Source organism: Vombatus ursinus, unplaced genomic scaffold (genome assembly GCF_900497805.2).
Source record: "Vombatus ursinus unplaced genomic scaffold, bare-nosed wombat genome assembly UNPS02014951.1, whole genome shotgun sequence".
In the NCBI taxonomy this organism is placed as follows: Eukaryota; Metazoa; Chordata; class Mammalia; order Diprotodontia; family Vombatidae; genus Vombatus; species Vombatus ursinus.
Window position 1 is genome coordinate 521,714 of NW_020954729.1, and position 23,359 is coordinate 545,072.

The 23,359-nt window shown below is 46.8% G+C and overlaps 1 protein-coding gene across 1 annotated transcript in view; it reads right to left on the bottom strand.

Moving 5' to 3' along the window:
* Window positions 1-8,712, bottom strand: part of ZNF185 (zinc finger protein 185 with LIM domain) — a 62,949-nt gene extending 54,237 nt beyond the window's left edge. Inside the window, exon 1 of the mRNA XM_027845076.1 lies at window positions 8,643-8,712. The gene's annotated coding sequence lies outside the window, so the exon portion shown is untranslated. The remainder of the gene's footprint in view (window positions 1-8,642) is intronic.
* Window positions 8,713-23,359: the final 14,647 nt, after the last annotated feature.

A 23,359-nucleotide genomic window follows, 5' to 3' on the forward strand; every position in this document is an offset into this window, starting at 1 on the left:
TATTTCCTTTGAACTTCACAACACCCTACAAGGTAGGTGCTATTATTATCCCCATTTTATAGATAAGGAAACTGAGTCTAAAAGAGGTTAAGTCACATAGCTAGGAAGTCTTTGAACTCAGACCTTCTTGACTCCAGGTGCAACACTCTAGCCACTGCACCACCTAGCCACCTATTAGTAAAACATACAGTGTCAGAAAGTGTACTGGCCTGGGAGTCAAGGAGCCCTCAGATTCTAGTCTCCAGCTATGCCACCTATGTATCAATGTGACCTTGGCCAGAAAGATGAATAGCTTCTACTCGTGTTTTAAAAAGCACCTTCCCCTCACTAGGCCTCTGATTTGGGTACAGTAAGAACATTAGTGGTGTCCTGGAAAGAACACTGGGGTCACCGGAGGTTTGGGTGAGAATCTCATCTCTGACACTCATAGGCTAGGAAGCCATGGGCAAATTCTCTTGGTCATAGTCATCAGGAAGAGGCCCAGCTTCCTTGGTTCCTTTCGCTGACAGGTAAGGAAGGTGGAGTCACTGACAGGTGAATAGTCACGGGATATTTTTGCCTCCTGGTTTGGTAGGCAGTGGCGGGCCCTTTGGGCAGAAGGCCAAGAAACCCAATCCCATTAGCTTGGGGAGCAATGGTTAATTTAAAGTTAGATGCTCATTCCAGAGGCCAGTGGAGTTTTCTCTGATAGGGCTTTGGGGCATCTTCCCCAGGCTCTGTACCCTGAACTTGAGCGTTCCATGGCCCTTAGCCCTGGCCCATTTATTTAGGCTTCAGGACAAAAGACTACATGCCAGCCTGCCTATGATGGCGAATGACCAAGGCGGGCGCCAGATGATGATCTGGTGTAACAATCGGCTCTGCTACTCTATACCCCGAGGACTTGCAGCCGGCCCTTGAACTTCCTCAGGCCTCAGTTTCCTCCTCTGTCCAATGAGGTGGTTGGGCTAGATGGCTTCTGAGGGCCTTCTTTCCAGCTCTAACTTGATGAGCCTGGGACTTAGGAGAGGTGGTCATAAACATGCCCTTGGACCTATTTATTTTTTTCATGGGAACATACTGTGAATGAACTATGGAGAACAAAGGTGGTAGTGGGGGGGGAGAGAACTATGTGTTCACAGCAGCATTATTTGTCATTACAAAAAGCTTGGCAGCAACAGAAACAACAAACAACAGGATGATGGATGGTGAGAGAAAGTGTGGTACATTGATGTTATGGAATTCTCTCATGTCATTAAAATTAATAGGCAGGAGGAGTAACAAAGAAATGGGGGCCAAGGCAGAGCCAGAAAAAGTCAGGATGCAACGGCGACAACCATAGAAGGAAAAGCCACTGAGGATTAATGGACAGAGGATGCCAATGGGGACAGAAAGGGGATGACCGTATTATCTATTATTATTATTATTATTATTATTAATATGAAAGGCCCCTGTCTAAATGGTGACCATGGAGTCAGAAAGACCTGGGACCAAGCCTTGCCTTTAACATGTCCTGGTAGCGGGATCATGACCAAATCGCTAAAGCTCTCTGGGCCTCAGTTTCCTCATCTATAAAAGAGGGGGTTGGACTAGATGGCTTCAGGAGTCCCTTTCAGCTCCAAATCTAAGATCCACCCCCTAGGTCAGATCGGCAACATGTCTGTAACTTAGACTCTTAGTGAGAGGTTCAAGGCATCTGCCCAAGGGCATCCGGGCAGTGAGTTTCCCTACCCCAACAAAATCAGAGCTCTGCACAAAAGTATTGTTACTACTAATAACAACAGTAACAATGATAATAAGCCGTTCTTTCTATAGTGTTTTAAATCTGAAAAGTGCTTCACACATATCACAATTGAGGCTTCCATATTAAGGTAGGTAAAATAGCTTTATTTTTCCCATTTTACAGATGAGGAAATTGAGGCTGAAAGAGGTCTGAGTAACATTTTATGGATTGAAATTAATTGAAATATAGTTACCAAGCAAGTTTCGTGAGTTGTATTATTGTTGTTCGATATTAAGTATCATTTTGTCTAAAGAGGGAGGGGTGACCATTTTGAGAAGGCATGTTAAAGTTTATTGGCACAGGGAAGGAAGTTGACATGGGGCCAAAGGCCCTGATTGTTTTCTATCTAGCCTGGGCTGATACAGTTGCTCAGAACTGAAAGGGATCCTGGGCCCCGAGGATCACAGATTTAAAGCTGGAAGAGACCTAAGAGAGGCCATCGAGTCCAATTTCCTCATTTTACAGAGCAGAAGGAAGAGAGTTGCCTAAGGTCACAAACAGGGAACTGAACCCCATTCTTAATGTACTTCCCGTGACACCTTCCCGCCTAGTGGCAGTAGCATCTTGGACCACCAGACATACATGTTCCTAGCTCCCAACTGGCTGGTGGGGAAGAGGGGTGAGCTGCTAGCAGAGCTGGGGGACGCTAGCCTCTACCGTCAACCTGGGGGAGGAGTCCCCAGCCCTACGTGCTGGGCCTCGGTCTCGGCCTTGAGGGCTCTGCTCGGTCCTCCAGGGCAGCACTAAAAAGCCCCCTATATTATGGAACGACTTCTCCACATTTGATGCTCAGACATGAAACAGCACCCTGGCAAGCCCCTGGGACTGGAGTCAGAAGCTAATTCTGCCACTCTCTGCGTGCCCTTAGACAAGGCACTTCCCCTCTCGAGGCCTCAGTTTCCCCCTCTCTAAGACAGGGAGGTTGGACTAGATGCCCCCCCCCTCCTGCTGCAGTGCTGTTGGCCAGTAGTTTCAGTGGGATTAAGGTCAGGGAATCTAACTAGGGCATGACTGTCACACCTAAGCCAATATGGAGTGGGAGGGGATGGGGTGGAGCCACAGATGACTCAGTGGGCAGAGGAACCAAACCCAAAGGACCCCCTCTCTCAGCCCTAAATTCTTCTACCTCCCTTGGCTCCAGGGGCACATTTTTCTTCTCAGGGCCTACATGTTGTGGGAGCCATGCTCTGATGAGCAAAGAGGCCTGTTAAGAATAACAGCTAGTATTTCTACAACACTTTCAAGTCTGCAAAGCACATTCCAAATATTATTTTGTTTGTGCTTCACAACAACCCTGGGATGGAGGTGCTATTATCACCCCCATTTTACAGAAGAGGAAAGTGAGGCAGACAGGTTAAGTGATTTGTTGCCTAGAACCACACAGATAATGAGTATCTGAAGCCACATTTGAACTCAGATTTTCTTGACTTCAAGCCCACTATGCCATCTAGCTACATAGGCCTACATTTTCAAGTCTTGATCCTTAAGTGTCAGAAAAACACAGCCCTGCCCTGCCTCCCCTCCCTGGCCAGAGGGTCAGGAGAACACTGGAGCCAGCTGGTTCTCTGAGGCCTAGGACAGCTACAGCCTGGGTGTGGATGGAATGAAGACACTTTGCTTAAAGAATCCTCTCATTAGAACCTTTCCCCATTTGTAAAACCAAAGCTGAGCATGCGTTATTTCTCTAGGAAGGAAGTGCCCCCTCCTCCTGCTCTCAGTCAGTCCTTGGGAGATCAAGGAGCAAACATGACGTAGGTGCCATCTAACACCAGCTTCCTGGGTGTCTTTGCTGCTGAAACCAGGAGCTGGATTTTCAAGTCTGGCCCCTAAAGTCTCAATCTGAGCGGCAAGAAGCCTCTGAGGCCAGCCAGTCCAACCTGTACTTGAATAACTGCTCCTAGGTGATGATGGGCAACTTTATAAGAATAGTGAGAGTTAGCATTTATTTATTTTTTGTTTCCCTTCTAATAATATATACTTTATATTGCGTACTTAAAAACATCATTCTGAGATAATAGCTAATATTTATATAGTGCCTACTATGTGCCAGGCACTGTGCTAATTAGAATTATTATTTCATTTGATCCTCATAATAAGCCTTAGAGGTAGGTGCTATTATGACCCCCATTTTACAGATAAGGAAACTGAGGCAGAAGTTGTGACTTGGCCAGGGTCACACAACTAGTAAGCATCTGAAGCTAGATATGAATTCAGGTTCTCCTGATTCCAGGCCTAGTGTTCTATATTTACAAAGTAAATATATATCGGCATATTCCCCCACTTTGAGATAACTCATTATGATGCACTTTTCCCTCCTACCTAGATGAAGTAGGCCTCTTCCCTTCATTCTTTCTAGTTCACTAGTTGGCCTGAGGTTCTTGTATAGGCCAGTTGGTCTATGGACATTTGGAACCCAGAACTCCAGTGCATTGCCCCTGGGTGTCAGGCAGGACTCCTGAGTACCTCCCAGGTGGGCACCAAGAGACCTGAGAAAATAGGGTGGCAGGTATGGGTGAAGAGAAGGCTCCAGGGCTTAAATTCCACCAAGAATACACACTCTGCAAGGGCAGCCTGCCTTTGTATCCCTGCACCTAACAGTGCCTGGCACATCAGAGGTACTTAATAACATTAACTATAAATTTGATGAGGACAGGAAACAGACCTTATTGAAACTTGGTATTCCCCCTAATACAGTGCACAGTAGGTCCTCAGTGAATGCTTTTTCATGGGTTGAAGGACAATGAGATAGTCCATTGGAGGGAAGCTCCCCTGCATATCCTCTACCTGGGGAACACAAAGAACAGCCACCCTCTTCTCTGGAAACGGTCTCTTGCCAGTCTCTTTGGTACCCCGTGGAGAACTGTCCCTTTTAAGAGCGGCTGCTGTTTTCGCCCTGGGGGGCTCCTGTGCCTCATTCTCTATGACATCCCTCCCAAACTCCAGCCCCCAAACGGAGCTGGGAAAGGGAAGCTCCATGGACCGGGAAGAGCCATCGGAAGCTGGGAGCGCAGAGAGTCATCTTGACCAGGGGAGGACACTACAGCCTTGGGACCCTAAAGTTCCTAGTCCCAGTATGAGCTAGGAAAAATAGAGATTGTCTAGGCCTACTCCACCTCCTTTCACCCATGGAGAAAGGAGGGTCCAAAAGGGGAAATGACTTGTCCAAGGTCACTCAGCTCATCAGTGGCAGAACTGGTACCATAGTTCAGAGCTCCTAATGGTCTTAGGAAAGCTGACTTCTCTATCCTTTCCAGCTGCCGTGAAAGCGCCACTGTCTCAATTACATTCAACTGACATGATATCTATTAAGTGCCTACTATGCTTCAAACATTCCAGAGTTTTGTGTAAACAAAAACAAGAAAGAAACCTTCTCTGCTCTCAAGGAGGATATGATATGTGGACAGGTAAGACAAAATGACTTCAGGAGTTAAAGAGTGATAAACCTGGGGGAAGGATGGGAGAGGGGAGAGACAAATAGCAGGGAAGGCTTGGAGTCAGACACAACATGCCATGCCCAGCCCGGGAACAAGTCCTACTGTCGGTTTGGCTTGGATGGAGAATAATGAAGGCAAGGGGTGTGTGTGTGTGTGGGAGATCAGGATTCCATGGCTTACATGGCCCCCTCACCCCCACATCCTTCTCTGGGACCTCACAGAGGGTAGCTAGTGAGAAAAGTCACAGGCTTCACAGCCAGAAGGCACATTTACAGTCAGCGGGTTTAACCTCTCATCTTACAGATGAGCATATGTGGAGGCCCAGAGGGGCAGAGATTCACAGGTGGCAGAGAAGAGAGGCAGGCTCCAAACCCAGGGTTCTCCTCCGGGCAACATGAAGAGGCTCCAGAGAGCACCCAGGGGTCGCTTGAGAATCTCTCCCCCAAACTACTGTAGAGAGGACCCTTTTCTGTTGCCAGTATGTAACCAGCCCATCTTTGGCTTCCGTGCGTTTGCTTGGAATGTATTTCCTTCCTTGTCTCATCCTCTGCAGGATCCCTGCCTTTGTACTGGTGCCACTTTCTCCAAGGGGCCATTCCTGTATCCCCCCCTCCAAGGATTAGGGCTCCCCCCTCACTCCTACTGTTACTCTTCATTTGCTCTGTGTGTGATGGTTACAGCCTTGGATGTGGGAGTGAGCTGGCTGGGGAGGCAAGGGATTAAACCTTGAGGAATCTTCTGAGGCTCCGTGAGAAGGTATAGAGGGAGGTAGCAGAGCATCTGGAGTATGTTGGGGCTTGAAGGCCATCTCTTCCACTAACTAGCTTTGTGACCTCAGGCAAGTCGCCAAACTGTTCTGGGCCTCAGATTGCTCATCTGTAAAACAGGGGGCAACCTCTGAAAGCCCTTCCCCCTTTGAAGCCACAATCCTCGAGTGGCTGGCAAACCTAAAGGCATTAGATAAACGGCAGCTATTCTGATTATAGGCTGGCGGGACAGCGGCGTTACTGACACTCTTCCAAGGCAGAAGGAGAAGGGGCCGGCAGGTGGCCCTTTCCTTGTGGCCACCTTCACGCTGCCAAGGCGGGGATGGGGAAGGTGCTCCTGGGAGGTGGGGCTGGATGCTAATATCTGGGCAGTCACCCGAACACCCTCTCCCAACACACACACAGCCAGGGCAAAAGCCCCAAGGGGATGCTTATCTCTGAGCCAGGACCTGGAGGCTGGAGTCCTGTGCACAATCCCAGACCCATTAGGCGGAATACTTAGTCTACACTAACTTGGGCATCAACTTTAGAAGTCATAGAATGTTGGCAGCTGGAAGTACTCTTCTAGGCCCACATCCTTTGACAAACGGGGGAAACCAAGGCTCAGGAAGAAGGGCCCTGTCCAAGATCACACTGAGTTAACATAGGAGTCTCTTGACACAGGCCAGAGTCCTTTCCCCTGTTCCATCCCAAAGTTCCAAAGGTTTGGGAGGGTGAAGGGAATTCCAACTTTACAGAGAGAAGGAGAGGGGATAAGGAAGAAAGTGTAGAGACTGGGCATCATCATGATAACAATAATAGTAATAAATTTTATGTGCCACTTTAAGGTTTGCAAAATACTTAACATATTGATTTTTGTAACAATCCTGGGAGGTAGGGGGTATTATTAGCCCCATTTTACAGGTTAAGAAACTGAGGCTGAGAGAATTTAAGTGACATGCCCAGGGTCCCAAATGTCTAAGGCAGGATTCAAACAGGTCTTCCTGACTCCAAATCTAGCACTCTAGCCCTTATGGCACCTAGCTCCTCCTGGACCCTGTGCAAAGAGTCACTTCCCAGGGCAAGTTTATAGGGGATCCAGAGCTAGGAGGGGCCTTAGAGGTTATCTAGTCCAGCCTCCATTTTACAAAAGGGGACACTGAGGTAAAGGGATATGCCCATAGTAGCCTATCTGAGCCTGGCCTCAAGTCCTCTGGCCCCAAATATAGCACTCCTTCCCCTGAACCACACTGCCTTCCTTTTTTTGTGGCCTGATGTTAGGAATGATTCCAGACAGACCATGAGGCAGAGACTCAGGATTAGGAGCTGGAAGGGGTTCTAGAGGGCTAGCTGGGGAAACTGAGACCCAGAGAAGAGAAGGAACTTACCCAGGGTCACCCACTGACTTCAATGGACAGCCAGGTCTAGCTCCTAATCTTCCGTCTCCCAGCCTGCTTCAATTTCCACTATGTGCCACTGCTCCCCACAAACCAGGCTGCCACCAAGAATCGAGTCCACAGTTAGGAATGCCAGGCCCTGTGCCCTGGCCCAGTGGATCTCTGGTGCCTGGCAGACGCTCTTGGAGTGTGAGAGACATGAAGGGGCCCCACTGAGCCTCCCTCACCCCACTGCTTCTTTACGTTCGAGGCTGGAAAGCTGGCCCAGGCTAGGAATTCAGCTCCCTTTCATCAAGGCTGGCCCTGCCTCCCTCTTCGCCAAGGAGATAAGAGCACAGCCAGCTTTGTGGAGCCAAGGCTGAGCTAGGGCCAGCCCAAAGCTTCTGTCTGACTAGTGAGTGAGAAGAGAAGCCCATCCTGGAGCCCCAAGTTGAGGGGCTCCGTGCTCCACACCTCCTCCTTCCTCACAAGGGGCCTATCCTGCGTGTTCTTCCTCCCCAAAGTCATTCTAGCTTCTCCTGTCTATTGATGAGAAAACACAGAATACCAATACCAGCACCACCAGCACTACCAGCAGCAACCTTGTACTGCTTTACCCAGAGTCTCTGCTCTTCAGACCTCCTGAGGTCATCCCACGAGATTCACAATCACTTACGATATCAAGTCCTACTCAGAGCCTTGGACTCTCAGAACAGCTTCCTGGGGCCTGAGTCACACAGGCTGACAAAGCACGGTCAGACCAAGCACAAAAAAATTCTTCTCTCTCTTCAAGAATGAGTGAGGATACAGATGACAATAGCCAGGAAAGGAGCCAACTGATTGAGTCTAAAAGTCAGGCTATTTCATCATTGTTGAATGATAATTATAGGAACAGAAGTGTAGAATGGGGCCCTTTTAGCTCCTCCCACCCCTCTCCCTGAGGCAGAGGCCCAGAGAAGTTCACTGACTTGCTCAAAGTCACACAGGTATTAAAAGAGGCATAGAACTTGAACTCGGGTCATCTGATGCCAATCTCAGAATTCCTCCCACTAGACCATGCTACTAGAATACATCTTAAGGCTTCCATAATGTTAAAATCGGACTAGACCTGTGAGATCATTTTGTCCAATCCCCTAGCTTTACAGATGGGGAAGGTGAGGCTCAGATACATGAGGGGACTTAGGGTCACACAGTAAGTGAGTGGTAGAGCTAGGACTAAAGCTCAGATCTCCTAACTCCAAAACAGGTGTGCTCTCTGCCTCCCCCCCCAATCTGTCTCCTGATCCCACCCCCTGCCAGGGGCTAGATGCTTAGCCAGTCTTACCTGCTAATGCTCTCGAGTCTCTGCTGGGGTTCAGAAGCCTGACTGCCACTCCGAAAGTGACAGAATCTTCTGGGTTCTGCTGGCTCCCTCCAAAGAAAGAGCTAGCTTGGGGCTGCGTCCTCGGAGTCACCTGGGATAGTTTCCTGCCTGAACAGAGAGAAAGGAGACACTCAGGAGAGCGGAACTGTCTGGGAGCAGAAGGTTGGGTGTCTTGTGCCCTTCAGGGGAACAAACAGGTTTCTCTTCACACAACACACACACACACCACCTCACCTGCCTGCTCTACTGCCCTCCCTCTGGCCCCAGCCACCTCCTTTCCCTGGCCCCCATCCTCCTCTCTTCTCTCCTGGAGGAGGGATTTACTCCCTCTCCATTCCCCTGGCAGGGGGCAGCAGCTTGCCAGGCTCTCTCCCATGCCAGCCCCTCTCAGAGCGACCCCAGCTACTCATCAGAGCCCCAGAGGCTTGTTTGAAAAGTCAACCTTGTGGGGCCAGGTCCCTTTTCTGCTCACCTCTCCATCACCTGAGGGGAGGGGGCAGAGTGGACCCTTCAGAACAGGGTCCTTCCCGGGTCAGGGCCAGGAGCTCTGAAAGCAGCCCAGAAAAGGAGAGGAATGACCCCCCACTCATCCCCTGAGCTCATTTATCTGGTCTCACTTTGAGCCTGAGACTTCCACAGGTACTTTTCTAAGCCTGCCCTAGCTGAAAACTCTTGTTAGTGGGCCCATTTTACAGATGGAGAGCTTAGGCCTAGGGCAGAAGACCAACAGAAAAGTCCTTTCTGGTAGAGAAAGAGACACTTCCTTTCCTCTTGAGGTGCTGAGGGGGGGTGTTTCTCCACTCTGTGCCAGTAGGTATCTGGAAAGGCAATTGGATTCCACTGAGCAATGAGGGGAAATGACTTGCCCAGGGGCACATGGGACCTAAATAGTAGTGCTGGGATTTAAACCCTCCTCCTCTGACTTCTCATTCCCCTGCATTAGAAGGGTTTGGGCTCTAAGGCTCCTAAAGGCTGTTGAACAATCATGCTGGCTTCTGAGGTTCCTTCCAGTAGCAGGGTGTGGTAGGAAAAGAGCCAGCCTCGAAGTCAGGAAGACCTGAGTCTAAGGCCTGCCTCTGGCACATGATGGCACCTCTGACTGCCCCAGGCACCTCTCTAAGACCAGAAGTTGGAGAGCAGGTGGTGATGTGCATGAGCAAAGGAAGCCCCCTATACCACTGAAATCCCAGGTCTGGTCTCTGGTAGCATGAAAGAGATGGCCTAGACAGAGGCATGTCCACTTCTCCACCTGGGCCTGCTTACAACCCGCAGGGATCTATTTCTTTTTCTTTTTTTAGGGATCAATTTCTACCTGAATTTGACACCACTGGACTAGATGGTCTCTGAGGGCCCTTTTGGATCTATGATCCCCTCCCCTGCCACCAAATACCCACACTTTTATAATCACGTGGGGGCCCAGGAAATGGCAGCTGATGATTTCTGTTTACCAGTTAGGGGAGGGCCCAGGCCCCAGGGACCCAGATGGCCCTGTAGCTTCCCCAGGTACTTCCCCAGGAATGCCATAAAGTATGGTGAAAAGAATACTGAATGGAAGACTAGAAGATCTGGGTTGGAGCAAGGGCCCCCACTACGTGAATCAACTTCTCTGAGCTTCGGTTCTCTCCTAGGGCAATCAATTACTAGGCATGTACTTTAATGCCTACCATGGACCAGGCATTGGATTCAGGGCAGGGGACCCTAGAGATCATCTAGCCCAATCTCTTCATCGTACAGATGAGAAAACAGGCCCAGAAAGAGGAAGGGATTTGGTCAAAATCTGCCCTTCCCGAGGCAGTCAGTGGCAGAGCTGGGTTTGGGACCTAGAGTTTCCTTTCCACTTTAAAATTTCCTGAGAGGGCAATGTCAAGTCATTTGACCTGAGCTTCAGTTTCCTGGGCTGTAAAAATGGAAATACTAAAAATCCCCAAGTACTCTTCTCACAAGGTTTCTGGTGAGAGTCAAGTGAGAGAATGTATGCAAAGAGGTTTGCAATGCCCATGTTATCCACTCGCTGCAAACACTGGGGATGCCCTGGCACAACTCTAAGGACTTCAGATAGGGGTGCAGTGCCTGGTGGTCAGACTGAGGCACATGGACAAGCGGGCAAAGTGTGGAGAGTGGCTGCTTTGCAGAATTTTGTTTCTTTCTTTTCTGTACCAAGAAAAACAGAATGGGCCTCACAAGCTGGGGTGTTACTGAGCACTCAGGGCAGTGCCACCCCCCACCACAAGCAGTTTCTGATGAAGAGATTATCTCTGCTCTGGGGAACAAATAATTCTCATGTGCCACCTGGGGAGCTTCCCAGGCTGGGGAGGCAGAAGGTGGGTGGGGCTGGGAGTAGTGGTGGGTCAGGTCCTGGGGAGGGGTGGAGGAAGGAGTTGGATGCCCAATGGACCTGAACCTGGGATCCATGGCTAGATCTCCAACTCTTGCCTTGGGCTAGAAGCAAGGCAGGGCCTGGGGCCACAGCTGGGGGCTGATGTGGAGCCCAAGGTCGTTGGGAATGGGGGGAGGGGTCAGATTTCAGGCATGAATGATCCTGGCTCACCTTCCCTCTTCACCATAGGCCCTCCTCTTCCAAAACCTGGAGGAGGAGGAGCTCTGATTGAGCAACAATCTGCCTTTACCCCTTCCCCTTCTGTCAGCTCTTCCTGGCCATGCCCCAGCCTGCTCCCTGCCTCACCAAGGCACACTAGGCCTTCAGCTTTCTTAAAGGACCCCAGGAGGCACCAAGGATTCAGAGGACACTCCCCCCCCACAGGTGCCCAATCACCTGGCACAAAAAAGCCAAGCCAAGTGTTTCCAGAGCCAGCCATGGGCCTCTCTTTAGTCTCTTTCCCTTTCTCAGATAGACTGGGGTTCATTTCTTCAGGGCCTCCTTCAACCAGCTGGCTCCCTTTCCATATTGACAGCCAGTATTTATAGGGTACTTTAAGGTCTGTACCCTTATCTTAGCGAGACACTCTAGCCTTCTGTGGGAAAAGCCTGGGATGTTAAATTGTTGTTTGATTCTGGTCTGGACCTTGGATTGCATTGGTATAGGGAACTCCTGGTATGAAACATTCCTTCTACTAATGCAGATCAGCAATTCAGTGTGTAACTTTATAGATTTAGACAGTTTCCTAGGGGGCACATAGGGATTAAGTGACTTGCCAAGTGTCACAGAGCTGGAATTCATTGAGCCAGAACTTAAATCTAGGTGTTCCTGACTCCAAGGTTGGCCCTCTATCCAGCCTCTGTATTTATGCCATACTGAATTTCTGACATTTTAATGTGTCTGTGTGTATATGCATATAACACACACACACAAACACACACACACTCTTTCATAAAATTTAGAGCACTGGAAGGCTGGAAGATCCCTTACACAGTAGGTAACACTAGAAGGCTGGCAAACTGGGGAGCTGCCTGCCTCGGACAGGGTATTGGCCTTTCTGCTCCCTCTAGTGGCCACTCCTGAGTTCCACAGCTCTTCATGAACCCGGGGCCCTTGCAGGGAATTGGGACTAACCCTAATCCCAACCCTGGTGAGCCATCATCACATAGGAGCTAGCCAGGCATAGAACTGAGAGCTGGTAGTACAGAGAACTACCTTGAACAGTAGCTAGAGCATTACGCTTGGAGTCAGGAGGGAATACCCTGAGTTCAAATCCCATTTGGGACACTTACCACCTGTGTCCATGGGCCAATCACTGAAAGTCAGAGCTGGAAGGAACCCTTGGAGATGATCTAGTCCAATTGATACTAGGACAAGAAGCTCCTCTATAATCAGTCCCAAGAAACCTTAGAGAGAGCTTGAAGTTCTCTCTCTTTTGGAGGGTGGGGTGGGGAATGGAGTAAGGCAATTTTTATTTTTTAACTAACAAGCATTTATTTTATGGGCAGCATGCTTCATCATTGGTCTCCTGGAATCATGGCTGGTCACTGCATTAATCAGAGTCCTCAAGTTTTTCAAAGTTGTTAAGTCTTTAAAATGTTGTTGATATTATAGAAATTCTCCTGGATCTGGATCAGTTTATACTTCCCAGGTTTCTCAAAAACCAGCTGCTTCATCATTTTTTACAGCACAATAGTAATAATTATAGCTAGTATTTCTATAACACTAAGAGCTTAGCAAAGCTCTTCACAAATATGATCTCATTTTATCATCCTGAGAGGTAGGTGTTATCCTCATTTTACAGATTAGGAGACTGAGGTAGATCAGTTACTTGCCTAGGGTCACTGAGCTACTAAGTGTCTGATGCTGGAGATGAACCCTGAGCTTCCTGGCTCCAGGTCTAGCTCTTTATCCATTAGGCCCCCAACTGCCTTGGAATATAACAATATTCTATTCTATTCATTTATCATAATTTGTTCACTTGTTCCCCAATTGATGGACACCCCTTTAGTTTCCAGTTCTGTCACCATGAAAAGGGGTACTATAAATATTTGTGAACATTTGTGTTCTTTTCCTCTTTCTTTCATCTTTTTGGGGTACAGGGTTAGAAAATATACTACTAGGTCAAAGGTAATGCAGTTTAGTGACTTTTTAAATGCATTCTTCCATATTGTTCTCCAGAATGGCTGCACTGATTTATAGCCCCTAACAGGGCACTAATATACATTTTCCCACAGCCCTTCCAACATCTGTCATTTTACTTTTTTTGTTATTCTTTGCCAATGTCATGGGTGTGAAATAGAGTAGTTTAAATTTATATTTCTTTTTTAATTTTTTTAGGCAACTGGGGTTAAGTGACTTGCCCAGGGTCATACAGCTAGTAAGCATCAAGTGTTTGGTCTAAGGCTGGATATGAATTCAGGTCCTCCTGACTCCATGCCCAGTGCTCTGTCCACTGTACCACCTAGCTGCCCCTAAATCTATATTTCTCTAATCAGTAGTGATTCGAAACAGTTTTTCATAAGGCTGCTGATAGCTTGGATTTCACTGAAAACTGTATATATATACATATATAATATATATACACATATATATGTATATATATGTAATTATAGTCTCTTATCAGTTGGGTAATTATTTAACTTAATAAATTCTTTATTAATTTATTCATCATTCTTGTTTTTATAAATTTGAATCAGTTCCTTATAGATCTTGGAAACGGGATCTTAACCAGAGGAACTTTCTACAAATTTTTTTTTTCGGTTAACTTCACCCCTTCTAATTTTAGCTATACTGGTTTCATTTGTTCAAAACCTTTTTAATTTTATATAACCAAAACTGTCCACTTTATCCTCTGTGATCCTCTCTATCCATTTTTTGGTCATGAATCTCTTCTGTCCATATATCTAAAAGGTAATTTCTTTCTTACTCTTTTATGTGACCTTCTACATCTAAGCCATGAATCCATTCTGAGTTTATCTTGGTATATACCATGTGAGTTATTGGTCTATACCTAATTTCTACCAGACTGCTTTCCAGTTTTCCCAAGTTTTTGTTTACCTCATCTATTCCACTGATCAACCTACTTTTTAACCAGTATCCTTGAAGATTTTTGGAGAGGAGAAACCCACTATTTCCTAAGGCAGTCCCACTTTTGGTTTATAGGATCATAGCTTCAGAGCTGGAAGGGACCCAAGGGCCCATGTAATCCAAGCCTCTCTCATTTTACAGGTGAAGAAACTAAGGCCCAAGGGGAGATTAAATGACTCGCCCAAATTTGAACCCAGGTACTCTGATGGGAGGGCACACAGATGACAAAAAGATGATGAGAGCAAGCTCAAGGGGGCAGAGAGGGGAGAGAAGTGTAGAGAGAGAAATTAATAGAGGCATAGAACAGAGAAAAAGCGCGAGCGAGCGAGAGAAAGAGGCGAAGGGAGCGCGGGGGGGGAGGGGTGAAACATGGAGGTGGATGGAGCACAAAAGCAAAGAGATCCAGGCAAGGACGCAGGGGAGGGGCAAGAGCAAGGAACGAGGACCCCAGGATGGGCGGGAGCAAGGAGAGAAGATGGCGGAAGGGGAGGGGCTAAACGCCGAGATTGCGGAGCCCAGCGCCGAGATTGCGGGCGAGGAGGGGCTAAAAGCGTAGGGTTGCGGAGAAGGGGCTAAACGCGGAGGCAGTGCGTGTGAGGAGGTGGGAGCTGCGTAGGGTTGCGGAAGGGGCTAAGCACAGAAGCGGAAGGGGCGGGAACAAAGAGCGTAAGGTGGCGGAAGAGGCGGGGCCAAGCACGGAACTGAGGTTGCGGAAGGGGAAGATTGAGTGGAAGGGAGGCGGGTGAAGTGGAAGAATACAGAGGACGCAAGAAGGAGGGGCTAGAAGGAATAGAAAAATGGGGAAGGGTCTAGAAATGCGGGAGAAGAGCAGGGAAGGCAGAGGGAAAAGAGAGACAGAAGGGCGGGGCACGGAGTGTACGGGAGGGACTCGGAAGAGAGCGCTAGAGGGGCGGGGCTCGGAAGGGAGCGCCAGAGTAGGTGCATAGTAACAGTTAACGGTTTTTTATACAGTGGCTAACATTCAGCTAAACTCACACAGGGTTAATTAATAGAGGCTCAAAGGAGCTCCAAACAGTCTTCATTCCTGGCAGTCAGCAGCCAGCAAATAACAAAGGAAAACTCAGCAGTAACAATAAAAATGTATTATTTTATATATAGATATTTACATAATGGTTTCATAATTATTTTGCTCAGTAATCCGACCCAAGAAACTGCCATTCGGTTATTCCAAGCTTGCCCAGCACCTCCAGCCCCCTGAGAGGGCACTCCCCCCCCCTCCACTTCTTCCTCCATCTCCTCCTCCCTCTAACTTTCCCCATTTTCTTCTCCGTTTTCCTCAGGAGAAAACGGCCAGTCCAAAGCAAGCCAATGGGCCTGTTTTGTTCCAGTCCCTGACACAGCCAAACCAAGACCAAGCCCCAAAGCCAGTTCCTGCCTTGGACTGCCAGTAAAATTCCTGCCCAACAGCCAAGATGGCCCCCATAATGGTTAACAGTGCTCAGCAGGGTGCCAAGGGCTCTACCAAAGGCCTCCTCTACCAGGCCTCCACTGTCCAATGCCCCTAGTTATTTTTTTGTCACAGAAGTGGCTAGGTCATAGAATTGGACAGACCAGGATCCCGAACAAACACAGGAAAAGAAATTCTAATAAAATCAAAGCGAAAAAGCTGCGCTGCCTTTCTTGTAGCAATGTACTGATTTACAAAGCACTACTCGATCTCATTTCATTTTCACAACTCTGAGGTAACTTAAGATAGTATCAATCTTTACAGGTGAGGAAATTGAGCAGTATAATAACTAAATGAGCTAAAGAGGGAGGATTCAAACCTCGGACTCTCCTCCCTTTAAGCCCATTGCCCTTTCTACTGTTTTAATACCTTTGCTTAGGGCCAAAGCAGGAAAATAGAAACAAGAAGTGATTTAGAAATGGGTCTTGGTATTTGGGAAGCTTTTGAAAAGCATCCACATGTCCCAAGGCAGACGATTAAACCCCCAATAAAAAAAATTACTCAACTAAGGGTCCACCAAGGTTGGCCCCAAGGTACATGGAGAACTGGAAAGCCCGCATAAAGAGCTCCATCAAGCCAAAGAAAGAGGCACTCTAAAGTATATTAGCACTTACCTGAAGGGAGAGTGCAACTCAGAGCAGAACGAGAAAGTCCCAGTCAACCCAAATTAGACTGGTTGAGGGGCTAGCGCGGCAACGCCAGTTATTGCCTGGCAAGAAAGGGAGTTGTCAGTAGATCCGCCCCCTCAGGCTCAACGTCTACCAATCATATTGTAGCCTGAGGATTAGATACAAAGAGAACCCAATCATTGATGGAGTCCCTCTTTTTTTGAGCATCCAATCAGAACTGGGGGTTCAGGGAAACTTAGTTTCAAATCCTGTCAAGGCTGTAGAGGTTGACTGACATTCTTTCTGGACTAGTAGAAACTTGGTTTCAAATCAGTGGCCTTGTGTAGGTTGACCAATGGTTGTTTCTGGACAAAAGCAAATGGGTCCCGGAGATTATCGACTCCAACTCCCTCATTTTATAGATAGGGACACAGGAACAACATAGAAACTGATAATGTTGGCCAAGGCCACCAAAAGATATTTTTTATTCTATCTGAGAGGCAGTGCTGGGATTTTAACCCAGTTTCTGTGTCTTCCAGGGTCCCTTTGCTCCTGCATCATAAATTGGAACCTCAACAGTTCCCACTTAGAATTAGCTAGTCACTTCAAAAGTCAATTTAACAGGTGGAAGTGTAGAAAAATGGGAGCTAGAAACCCTCTGGCATGTCTTAGACATTGTGTTCACTTGCCCCAAACTTTTTTTCAGTCATCTCTCCACAATTTCATATTTCTGTAGTGCTTTAAGGTCTGCCCTTCTCTCACTAAGGTTCTGTGCCAGTACTTCATTGTGTTATGGAGCTAAGTTCTGAAGGCCAAGACTAAGCCTAAAAGGTCTCCAGCATGGCCCTAGTAATTGACTCTGGGCTTGCTGTCTAGTGACCTAGAAAACATTCCAAAACAAAGATGATGGTTGACATTTTCAGAGCACATTACAGTTTCTAAAGCACTTTGCATCAATTGCCTCTCATTTGGTCCTTCCAGAGGTCCTGCACAGTAGGAGAGCCATTATTATTTTCATTGTCCCTATTTTACAGATGAGAACATTGTGGTACAGAGCACTTAAGTGACATGTAAAATTACACTGCAGTGCCAAGATTCAAATTCTGTTCTTCTGACTGAAGTCCACTGTAAACCTGAACTCTTCTCCTCCTGACTTTTTTTTAATCCATGTCAAGTCCCTGGCTACTAAGTCAGGGCCTTTCACAGAGAGATTGGGATCTGTGTCAGTGGAGGTCAGATGTCAGATTTAGGCTATTTAAAATTTTTAAAATTTTCAAAGCATCTTCCTCATAACACCCAACCCTGTGAGGTAGGTTAGTATTATTGCTAATTATTCTTATTAATATTATTCAGATGAGTAAATGGGGCTAAGGTTAAAAACTTGCCCATGATAACACAGTTAGTGGATGTCTAAGGCATTCTGGATCAAACTGACTAAGAATCCTGTATGAAAAAGAACCTGGCAAGTAACCAAAGACAGGTTAGGCTAGGCTTTCCAAGGGGTCTGCCCCTATCAGCAGGGCAATGGTGATTGTGTAAGGAAAAACTTGGACTTGAGTTTGCTTTGGTCTCCCACCTCCAACCACAATAGAATCTAAATTAATGTAGTGTGAGTGAGAGAGAGGTTGACTCAGGCACCCAGACAGAGTCTGTCCTCATCCTATAGGTCAAGGGTTTCTTAATTTTGGCTGTGTCATGGACCTTCTTGGCAGTCTGGTGAAGTTTTCGGACCCCTCCTCAGAATCATGTGTTTAAATGAAGAAAAAATAACATACATTAACACTACAAAGGAAATCAAAGGTTAGTAAAACTAAAGTTTTTTTTTTCACACGAGTTCTTGGACTTGAACAAGTTAATTAATCCTGCTATAGAAGGAGCCTATATTCCTGAAGAGGTAATAACATAGTCTCCTAAGGGGCCAGGACTGTTAGACTTTTTATTTTGTTTTCAGTTATCATAAATGTATTTCTTCTCCCTCCCACCATCCGCTCTACAGAAGAAAAAACAGGAAACCAAACACTTGTAACAAATATGCATAGTCAAGAAGAAACAAATTCCCAATTTATCCATGTCTCCCTCTTCATATTGAGTCTATCACCTTCCTGTCCGGAGGTGGGCAGCTTGCTTCATCACTGGTCCCTCTGGAATTGTGGTTTGTCACTGCAAACAATAAACAAAGTTTTCAAGTCTTTTCAAAGTTGCTAGTCTTTACATTGTACAACATTGTATACATTGTTCTAGCTCTGCTCCCTTTACTCTCTTATCTATTCATACAGATCTCAGCTTTCTCTGAAACTATCCTTTTTGTCATTTATGATATAATAGTATTCCATTCTGTTCATTTACCATCATTTATTCAGGCATTTCCCAATTGATGGGAACCCTCTGTTTCCAGTTCCTTGCCACTACAAAAAGAGCTGCTATAAATGTTTTTGTACGTATAGGTCCTTTGGCTCTTTTAACAAAAAGAAATTTCTTTAGGTTATAGGCCTCATAGCGGCATCACTGGGTTAAAGGGTGTGCACATTTTAGGAATTTTTTGTGGCATCATTCTAAGTCAGTTGGACCAATTTGCAACATCGCCAGCAATAGTGCATTAATGTACCTGTTTTCCCTCAGCTTTTCCAAAATTTGTCATTTTCCTTTTTTTGTCATCTTTGCCAATCTGATGGGTGTGAAGTGGAACCCCAGAGTTGTTTTAATTTGTATTTCTCTAATTATTTGGGATTTGGAATATTTTTTCACGTGGCTATTTACAGGTCAGATTTCTTCTTTTACAGTATGCCTATTCAAATCCTTTGACCATTTGTCAATTAGGAATGGCTCTTATTCTTATAAATTTTGATTGGTTTCACTATATATCTTAGAAATGAGACTTTATCAGAGAAAAATTTCCCCCAGTTACCTGATTCCCTTCTAATGCATTGGTTTTGTTTGTATAAAAACTTTTTAATTGTATGTAACCAAATTATCCATTTTATCTTCTGTGATCCTCTGTATCCCTTGTTTGGTCAAGAACTCTTCCCCATTTATAGATTTGAAAGGTAATTTGTTTCCTTATTTATGAAGGCACCTTTCATGTCTATTTGTTTGAAGCTTTTCTTAGTATATAGTATATACCGAGCTTTTTATCTTAGTATATGGGTTACTGGTCTATCCCTATTTTCTGCCAGATTGCTTTCCAGTTTTCCCAAATTTTTCTCTAATAGTCCAAGTATCTGGAGTCTTTGGGTTTACTAAACACTAGGCCCCTGTGTTTGTTTGCTTGTGTATGTTGTGTGCCTAATCTGTTCCACTGATCAACTTACCTATTTTTGACCCAGTACCAAATTGTTTTGATGATTACTGCTTTGTAGTACAGTTTGAGATCTGGTACTACTAAGAGGGGTCTCAAGTCTTGAGGCTGATCCAAACTTCCTGGGGTTACAACCACTGATCAGAGAGACACATTCTCAAAGAAGCTAAAACTAAAAGGGTGTAATGGAAATAAACCAACTTCTGGAAGGCGTGCCAAGCACCACTCTCTTAATTAGGTAACATTTAAGCTCTTAATTCTGTCAAGCATGTCATCAAGAATGCAAATCCTGAAAAAAATGGCTAATGTGTAATATAGTGAGTAAGTCTGTCATGGGATTCTAGACTTTGTTAAGAGTTGTAAGGGATTGGGGATAGCTAGGTGGTGCAGTGGATAGAGTTCTGGCCTTGGAGTCAGGAGGACCTCAGTTCAAATGTGACCTCAGACACTTGACACTTACCAGCTGTGTGACCCTGAGCAAGTCACTTAACCCCCGACTGCCCCACCAAAAAAAAAAGAGTTATAAGGGATCTCAGTATTGACTCCAATTCACACTCCAAAAGAAACCCTACAACAACGTATCTCATTAGTAGTCATCTAGCCCCTGCTTGAAGACCTCTAGTGAAGGGGGACCCACCACCTTCCAGTCCATTATACTGATGGATAGCTCTAAGTACCAGGAAGCCTTTCCTGAAATTAAGCACAAATTAGCCTCTCTGTTACTTCTACCCATTCTCCTAGTTTTGCCCTATTAAATTCATCTTAGAATCATCCAAGATCTCTTTGGAGGCCTCCCAGCTTTGTGTCATCGGCAAATCTGATAAGCACGGCCTTTATTTATATCATTGATAAAAATGTTAGACAGTAAAAGGCCAAGCACAGATCCCTGAGGCCTCCCACTGTAGACTTCCTTCTAACTTGACATGAAACCATTAATATTAATTAATATATAACTACTCTTTGAACCTGAGTATTTGAGCAATTCCATCATCTAGCCCACATCTCTCCATCTTGTCTAATACAACATGAGATACCTCATCAAAGGAGTTGCAAAGACTAGGGAAATGATAGCTACTGATTGTTGATTATTAGCACCATTTTACAGAGGAGAACTGAGTCCCCTCTAGGTGATGAGCCCAGTCAAACAGCTACGGGGTGTCAAAATTAGGAGTTGAGCCCGGGGTTCTTTGGATTAGAAGTCTAGCTCTCTTTCCATGACTATACCACACTAGGTCATATAAAACCACTCTGCATAAGACTTCAGGAGATGGTGGAGGACAGAAGGGCCTGGTATGCCATGATCTGTAAGAGTCAAGAAGAATCAGACATGACTGAATGACTGAACAACATGAGACTCCTTCTGTCTCAGTATCTTTCTCCTTAGCCTTCCCTAAAGGTTTAGAGAAAGAAGAGCCCCTCTGGAAGCACTCCGCTGTCTCTAATGTGCATCTTTGCTAGCTAGGTGACAGCAGTGGATAGAGCATCAGCCCTGGAATCAGGAAAACCGGAGTTCAAATTTGGTCTCAAGACATTTACTAGCTTTGTGACCCTGAGCAAGTCACTTCACCCTGTTTGCCTCAGTTTCCTCATCTGTCAAATGAGCTGGAGAAGGAAATGGCAAATTACTCCAGTAGCTTTACCCCAACACCCCAAATGGGTCACGAAGAGTTGGATGTGACAGAAATGAATGAACAACAAAATGGCCTTTATAGAACTTGCTCCCCCATCCACCCCCTTACTAAGAAATATGTGCCTTAGGTATTTATCAGACTCCTCGGTCTGATCCCCACCTACCTTCCCAGCTTTATGTTTCATTCTTCCCTAACAAGCAAGTGACCTCCTAGGCACCATATGCAGGCTGGAGTTGCCTTGGTACCTTTGTTGAGACAGTTCTGCCTGCTTGGAATGTCCCGGCCCCACCTTAGTTTTGGTGACCCAGCTTAAATGCCATGTTGGTCCTGCAGCCTTCTCTGACCTCCCTAGACATCTACTATTGGGATTGATCTACTACTACTACTACTACTACTACTACTACTACTACTACTACTACTGTCTCTCTTCTTTTCCTGACTTGATGATGTCTTTGAGGTCAGGGGCTGGGCCTTACTCATCTCTGTCCTTCCCTTCCACCCCCACCCTCTGGCCCCCTTCCCTGTGGCATGCAGCAAATAGCCCTGCCCCACTGAAAATACTCAAAGTTTGTAGAATGAATGGAAACACACTAGGCAGCAGGTACAGTACTATGAACTTTATTTAGAAGCAAAACCACAGCAGAAAATTTCACTCAAAAGCGCGTTGTTCCAAGTATCCCACCAATGAGTAGAAAAGGATGAGTGATGTCATGTAATGGCTCCCTCCTCCACCAATGCCTCATGGGGCACAGGGGTGTGTTCGACCCTAGGGTCTCAAAGGCTGTGGCCGGTGGGCAGAGCCTGAGCTCTGAGCCTTTGCTCAGAGTCTGGGCCCAGTGATAGACTGAGCATTTGTTCTCTGAGGGGCTTAGCTCCACAAGGTAAGCCACCAGGGAATGCATTCTTTGTTGGCCACAGCGACTCACGGAAACCATATCCTAAGGCATAAAAAGGCTTCAATCTGCACTGATAGACGGGAAGAGGGTTACTCCTCGCAGAACACAGAATGGAGCTCTTCCCCTCACTAGGTAACAGAAATAATTTACACGCAGATTGCACTTTACAAAGTACCGTCACATATTATCTGATATGAACCTCACAACAAACCCTGTGAAGGAGATAGGGTGAATGGGATCATCCCCATTTTATAGATGTAGAAACTGAGGTTCATAGAAGGGAAGTAATTTGCTCAAGGTCACACAACTAGGTGTCAGGGGAACACAAAGTGGGGGGGCAAGGGAGCACAAAATAGAGGTGGGGGTTAGAGCATAAGGTGGCGTGTCATGAACGGTCAGAGAGCACAAAATGGGGGCTGCATGGGCAGTCAGAGAACACAAAATTGAAGTAGGGGTGATCAGAGCACAAAATAGCAGTAGGGATAGATGTCAGAGAGCACAAATTGGCAGTGGGGGTGGGTGTCAGAGAACACGAAATGAGGGTGGTATAGGAAGGCAGGGATCACAAAATGAGGCTGGGGGAGGTCGGAGAACGCAGAACTGGAATAGTGGGAGAGGTCAGAGAGCACAGAATGGGGGTAGTGGGAGAGGTCAGAGAGCACAGAATAGGGGTAGTGAGGGTGGTCAGCGAGCACAAAATGGGGGTAATTAGAAAGGTCAGAGAGCACAGAATGAGGGTCATGGTGGTCAGAGAGTACAAAATGGGAATAATCAGAGACATCGGAGAACAAAGAATGGGGGTGGTGGGAGAGGTCGGAGAGCACAGAATGGGAGTGGTAGTCAGAAAACACAGACTGGGAGTAGTAGTCTGAGAACACTGAATCAGGGTGGCGCGGTAGCTCCGAGAGCCCAGACGGGGGCTGGTAGTCCGAGAACACCGAATCGGGGTGACGGGGTAGCTCCGAGAGCCCAGATGGGGGCTGGTAGTCCGAGAACACCGAATCCGGGTGACGGGGTAGCTCCGAGAGCCCAGATGGGGGCTGGTAGTCCGAGAACACCGAATCGGGGTGACGGGGTAGCTCAGAGAGCCCAGATGGGGGCTGGTAGTCTGAGAACACCGAATCGGGGTGACGGGGTAGCTCAGAGAGCCCAGATGGGGGCTGGTAGTCCGAGAACACCGAATCGGGGTGGCGCGGGAGCTCCGACAGCCCAGTAGGGGGGTGGTAGTCCGAGAATACCGAATCGGGGTGGCGTGGGAGCTCTGACAGCCCAGTAGGGGGGTGGTAGTCCGAGAACACCGAATCGGGGTGGCG